The sequence below is a fragment of the Mastomys coucha genome, unplaced genomic scaffold (assembly GCF_008632895.1).
Source record: "Mastomys coucha isolate ucsf_1 unplaced genomic scaffold, UCSF_Mcou_1 pScaffold14, whole genome shotgun sequence".
In the NCBI taxonomy this organism is placed as follows: Eukaryota; Metazoa; Chordata; class Mammalia; order Rodentia; family Muridae; genus Mastomys; species Mastomys coucha.
Genome location: NW_022196896.1, coordinates 29,294,821 through 29,302,172, shown reverse-complemented (window position 1 = coordinate 29,302,172; position 7,352 = coordinate 29,294,821).

Genomic DNA, 7,352 nt, shown 5'->3' with positions numbered 1-7,352 from the left:
GAAATCCACCTGCCTCTGCCTCCCAAGTGCTGGGATTAAAGGCGTGCGCCACCACCGCCCAGCAGCATTATTTTTTTTTTTTAAATCTTACTCTTAAATGAGATAGAATTGGAGCCCAGACTCTTCTCATGCTCATTAGATTGCAGTTGAAATCCATTCCTTTGCTGAGGGACATCTGTGTTCTTTCCAGTTCCTGGCTATTATAAATAAGGCGCTATGAACATAGTGGAGCATGTGTCCCTATTACATATTGGAGCATCTTCTGGGTATATGCCCAAGAATGGTATAGCTGGATCCTCAGGTAGTAGTACTATAGTGGCTATTCCTGGTTGTCAACTTGACTATATCTGAAATGAACTACAATCCAGAATTAGAAGGCTCACCTTGCCCTAATCTGGAGGCTGAGAGATAACAAGTTTCTGACCTGAATCTTGGCATGGAGATCTTGAGGTATAGTGGCTACGAATCCCAGAGGATTAAGATAGAGAGATCTATGAGTTCAAGATCATCTGGGATTAAAGGTGTGGTAACACTTTTAACCTGGGCCACACCTTTTGCTGGAGACCTATATAAGGAAGAAGGAAAGCTCACTCTTTTTCAATTGCTTGCCTTGTGGGACTGAGCAACTGCTGGATCCTCGGACTTCCATTCACAGTTGCTGCCGACTATTGTTGGGAGTGGATTGTTGGGAGTTGCAAACTGTAAGTCTGCAATAAATTTCTTTACTACATAGAGACTATCATAACTTCTATGACTCTAAAGAACCCTGACTAATACAAGTACTATGTCCAAATTTCTGAGGATTTGTCAAACTGATTTCCAGACTGTTGTACCAGCTTGCAATCCCCCCAGCAATGGAGGAGTGTTCCTCTTTCTCCACATCCTTGCCAGCATCTGCTGTCACTTGAGATTTTGATCTTAGCCATTTTGACTGGTGTGAGGTAGAATCTCAGGGTTGTTTTGATTTCTTAGACAAATGGATAGGAGTAGAAAATATCATCTTGAGTGAGGTAACCAAGTCACAAAAGAACACACATGGCATGCACTCACTGGTAAGTGGATATTAGCCCAAAAGCTTCAAATAACCAAAGATATAATTCACAGAATACATGAAGCTCAAGAAAGAAGACCAGAGTGTGGGTGCTTCGGTCCTTCTTAGAAGGAGAACAAAATACTCACAGGAGCAAATATAGAGATAAAGTATAGAGCAGAGACTGAAGGATAGGCCATCCAGAGACTGTTCAACCTGGGGATTCATCCCATATACAGTTACCAAACCCAGACTCTTGGATGCCAAGAAATGCATGCTGAAAGGAGCCCAATATGGCTGTCAGAGCCTTACAAATACAGAGACTGAGGCTCACAGCCAACCATTGTCCTGAAAGTGATGTACCCAATAAAGGAGTTAGAGAAAGGACTGAAGGAGTTGAAGGGGTTTACAACCCCAAAAGAAGAACAACAATATCAACCAACCAGACCACCAAGAGCTCCCAAGGACTAAGCCATCAACTAAGGCATTCACATGGCTCCAGCTGCATATGTAGCAGAGGATGGCCTTGTCATGGATCAATGGGAGAAGAGGTCCTTGGTCCTATGAAGGTCCTATGAAGATAACCCAATGTAGGGGAATTGAGGGTGAGAAAGTAGTTTTGGATGGGTGGGTGGAGGAACACCCTCACAGAAGCAGGGGAGGAGGGAGGATGGGATAGGGGGTTTTGAAATGTAAATAAAATATCCAATAAAAATGAAAAAAAGGAAGGCTGTTAATGACTAGCTCCATGTAAGAAGTGCACAGTGTAAATATTGAGGCTTCTTTTCTGATGAGATGTTAAAGTTCCTGCCAATATTTACAGGCATTCCATGGGAACCCAGTTTTCCCTAACTGTATAGCAGACCCTCCTTCTCTCTTGCTCCCATGTCCAGTCCACATGCAGACCTTCCTCTCCAAACATTTTACCTGGTCAGTCATTCATTCCTTTCTTCCAGTCCCCAACTCTAGCAGGTGCTCCCCAGGAACCAACAGGACACTTTTGTTTAGATAGACCCTGATATAAGAAAAAGTGGGGAATAGATTTGAACTTATTATCACATGAAAAGACTTTCTGAAGAATAGCATTAGCATAAGTATTAATATAAAACATTAATTAATGGTGTGCCACAAAACTGAGAAGCTTCTACATGGCAAAGGACACTGTCAATGGGAAAAAATGCAGACTATAAAATGGGAAAATATTTTTACCAACTACACATTTAATAAAAAACTAATATTAAAAATATATAAAGAACTGAAAAAAAATCCAAAAATCTGGATATTCAGAAAACAATCCAAGTAAAAAATGGATTAGGGTTCTAAATAGAAAATTCTCAAAAGAGGAAATTCAAATAGATAAGACACACTTAAAGAAATGTTCATCACCCTTAGCCATCAGGGAAAGGCAAATCAATATTACTTTGAGATTTCATCTTACACTCATGTGAATGCTTAAGTTCAATAAACCAAGTTGACAACTCATGCTATGGGATGGAGTAAGGAAATCAAATGTTTATGTGGGTGCAAAATTGTACAGCCACTATGGAAATCAATGTTATAGTCCTTGAGAAAATGGGAATAGATATACCTTAAGATACAGCTATGTACTTCTGGACATATACTCTAAGGATACCTCAGCCCATCACAGGAACATTTGTTCAACCATGTTCATTGCAGCTCTCTTCATAATAGCTAAAAATTGAAACAACCTAAATGTCCCTCAACATAAGAATGGATAAAGAAAATGTGATAAATTTATACATTGGAGTATTATTGGGCTGTTTTGAAAAATGACATTATGAAATTTGAAGGTAAATAGTAGAACTAGAAAAATCATCCTGAGTGAGGTAACCAAGCCCCAGAAAGACAAATATGAAATGTATTCTGCTGCAGGCCAGCCAGTCTGGGCCTCCCTCAACCCGTGGGAGAAACAAGGTCCTAGTCAGGTCAACAAGGCATAGGTGAAGAAGTGATGGTAGAGACGACACATGGAAGTACAGGATCTGAATGTATTTCTTAAAAATGGCATCAGACTTTTACAGTCATTGCAAAAGAGAAATGAGAAATCTGGCAGCTCAGCAGTTGAGGTACATCTGAGGCCACCTGAAACACACTGGGTCTAAAGCAGCCACCTCTTCTGGACAGGTGCTGCACCGCCCGGGCCCAAGTGCATGAAGTGAGGACTGCATGAATCTAAGTCCTAGTCCATCTAAGTTCTAGTTCCAGTCAGAGTGCCCCTGCACAAAGGGAAACCAGGCTTATATGGTATACAGAAAACAGGGCAAATGACAAAAGTCACGTAGGCAGGTGACAGTCAAGGTCGGTAGGATCAGGTATCCAGGTGTGAAGTGGGCAGAAAAGCAGTGGTGCCCTCCCTGCTGGGGCTATTTTGGTATTCCCATGCTAATTCTCTGAGTCTGCTGGAAGCAAGCACCAGGAAGCTCCAATCTAGCAGTTCCTGCTAATGCCCTTAAGTGAGGGAAGCCCTTTGATTACTCTCTAGTATGTAAAATAGTTCTGTCTTCTGTGGGACTGCCCTGAGAATTCTATGTGCCTGGCCTCTGTTGCTAAATCCGAGGACATCCTATCTGATAAGGCAGATTCCTTGTGAGAAATTCCAAGCTAAGGACAGCTTGGAAATAAATTAGTATATATTGGAATGTTGTGCTGGCCAGGGAACAACACCCCTTTTTAGCCATTTACGAATCATTTCTTGGGGTACCTTTATGCCTGAATAAGAAGATGTGTTGACGGCTGGAAAGACTAATCTGGAACACATCTGAGTTAGGAGATGCCAGGGACTGACTGAATACCCAGGAGGTACAAACTCCCTTTGAAGTCATAAGGCCTCTTGTCCACGATCAGGCTTTTACCCCCGATATTGCAGATTTTATTGTAGTAGATGAGTGGGTGTGGCAGTATTCATTTGTATATGGACATTAGTTGTTAAGTCAACAATGAAGCTACAATCTGTAGAATCACAGAGGTGGGGTATAGAATAAGGGAGTAAGGGGGTACAGATAGATTTTGTTAGAAAAAGAAACAGAGTAGATAGTTAAGGATGGCTAGGCAAGGGCTATAAAAGTAGGATGTAATGGGATATAGGAGAGAAAGGGAGGGAATATGGAAGAAGACAATTAAAGTTAAATGTCATTAGATGTAAAGCCTAATATAGAATTATTATTAAATTTAGAATTTCCTAAAATATATACACATATAAAAGTTTTCTAACTGAAATCATCAAATAGTGGGTGAGACAGAGCCCTAAAAGGCCATATTTTATCACCAAATAAAGTTTCTAGTCCTGAATGAGATGTTGGCCAAAGGAGACCCATGGGAATTCCCAAATAACCTAGGCTGATGTCAAAGCTATAGGTTGCTTTCTACAATCTGATGGCAAGGCCCAAAGGCTGCAGACAACAACTAGATAACTCATTGATCATAGAGAGGTTGAGCTGATGCCTACAGAGAGTCTTCACCCCTACTTGCTAGTTTTTGTTACAGGAAGGTATTCTTCATACTACCAAAAGAGAAACATAAGCACCACCCCAGACACACACATGCAAAATGAATATACAAAGAAGCAGGATATGTCAAAGTATTATGCACTAGAGTGCACACAGGATAGTAAATTGTGATAATATGATAATACCAAAGAGTTTGAGCTGGAGTAGTTGTGAGTAAGTGTCTGGTCTACAAAATGCTGGTTTAGTAAGATTTTTCTGCACAGGTTTTCCATGGCTTTGACTGAGTTATTTTGGAAGGGGATCCCTCTCTTGATAATTCAGATGAGTTTTGGTTGTACCATACATCATGAGTGCATTGTGACAAACCCTAAGGCAAAGTCCCACATATGCTCAGAGTTTTCACCCTCAGAATCAGGGTCCTAATAATATGTTATAAGTTGTTAACTTAGGGTCAACATATTACAAGATAACATAATAAATATAATGCATATTTATTTCATGTTTTGGAAATATAAGGAAGACTAGTTATTTTATAGTATTTTCAAATACAGTACAAACTTTTAAGTTTATCACTATTAGAACTCAATCATTTTAATATATATTATATATATTCTGATTTTACTGAATTATCTCAAGTCACCTTATTCAAATCATTTAACTTCCCCTTTGCTAGGTATATGCTTGCTGAAGATACTTTTTAGACCTTACTTTTCAAATTCATTACATAATTCCAGATTGGTATGATTTAAAATATTTTCCTAAAATAAAAGACTGGGTATTTTAATATAATTTAATGTGTTAGTATGGATATCAAGTGGAACAGAAACTACCAGTTAGCCACCACAACAACATTTTTTTAAATGGCCATCTAAAAAAGCACATCTAAATCATGTGGTTCTCAAATGTGTGTGTGTGTGTGTGTATGTTTATGTATGTGTATGTATGTCTATGTGTGTTATGTATGTGTGCATATATGTGTGTATACTTGTGTGTGTTTGTATGTCTGTGTGTGTGTATGTATGTATGTGTATGTGTGTGTGTCTGTATGTCTTTGTGTGTGTATGTGTGTTTTATTTATTGTTTTATTGATTGAGTAATGTTCTCTTGTGTATCTATGGCTGAAGGTTAGGAGAAAAGGGTTCTAGTAAAAAGAAGAGAATGTGCATCTTTATACTGGGGCTGAGTCAAATATACTAAATTTCATTTTCCAAAGAAAAACAACTGGAAAATAAGGATTCAGTTTAAAATTCTGACATCATCTTCTGCATTATAAAGTATATATAACAGTTATTTTTAAGTCACATTAGTCTAGAAAACATCCATTTTCTACAGTGTCACTAGAGCAACATGTCTCTGTGATTCCTTCCTAGTATATAAAGTCACCCATGGTATCACTGGCCCTTTCTAGACTCAGTCTTACATACCAGGATGGTGAAATTTCTTTCAAAAAGTTAGAAAACATTCTATCCTGTAAATTTTGCATTGCCTTAGCAGTCACGTTTTTTGGCTGTCTCTACAAGTTGGGTCAAGTTTGTCTACATAGTCTTTAGTGTTCTTCATACACAAAAAGCAATATCTAAAAGGTATGGAAGATGTATGCTTAGCATTTAAGTCATGTTTCTCCCCTCACATTACAATCTCAAAGTTTTTTTCAAAAGAGTTTCTTTCTGGTTATAAATTTTTCAAAAATTCTGTATGTTATATGTAATTTAAGTCTTCTCAAATATATACAGTCCAATGTTTAAGATAAAATGAGATTTCAATGGGTAAGTTGCAACATCACACAGAGCACACTCATTTTTCTCAAAAGGATCCCTTTTAAAGTTTCTTATACAAATGATGAGAGAAGGCTAAGTTACTGTTCATCCCCACCTGTGCACCTGTAAAACAGTGAGAGTGTGTAGGGTCTTGTGTATTTTTCCATCCAGCATTTTGCAGTCATTATCACTCTCATAGCCAAAAAGGATCTGGACACTAAAGAGAAAACACTCATGTTTTTCACTTGGACAGGAGACATAGAATGCTCACAGAATCTTTATTTCTGGAAAAAAACTTATCCATGTCTAATGGACACTTAAACAGTAGAAAACACAGTCCTTGACAAGCAAACACATATGGGAACAGACTCACATTGTTGTTGTCTCACCTCAGTGAATGTGCTTTAGCACTCAATTGGCACCTAATTAACAAAGAATTAGCACTTCTAGAATATTACTTTGCATTTAGTTGTATTAGTTAAGTCCCCGCTTTTGACACTTTTCACTTACTATCCTTCTATAATAAATAGGAATTTTACTACAATCACTCCTCTTGCCAAGTGAAATGTCAGGAAGCTAAGAGTTATTAGAGCATTCTAATTGAAATTTGAAAACTAATTAGAATGTGTGTTCCTATTTAAGAGCTCCTGAACTAAAAACTCTAGAGTGAAAATAAATCACTATGTTTACACTGTAACTGTCATATATTCTTAAAATTAAATCCAAACGTGAGACTTTTGATTTACAACATAACCAAAAATATATTCCACAGCACTTTGAAGTTCTACAAAAAGTTGTGAAGATATTTTTTTAACTAAATAGAAATAAAATCTGCCTTTCCTGGTATAAACTAACAAGTAAAATAGCAAGTAGTAGAATTTTAACAACATTATGTGAAAAATATGGCAACACTGGCCAATACCAACAGTCTCATTCACAGCAATTGCTGGGATTATACTTCTGCAAAGAAAAACTTGGCAGGCAAGGTTGTCAAACTCTTTCCAGAAATCTACTGACAAAGAAATTACACACATACACACATGCACACACACACACACACACACACACACACACACACAGAGAGAGAGACATGCACAC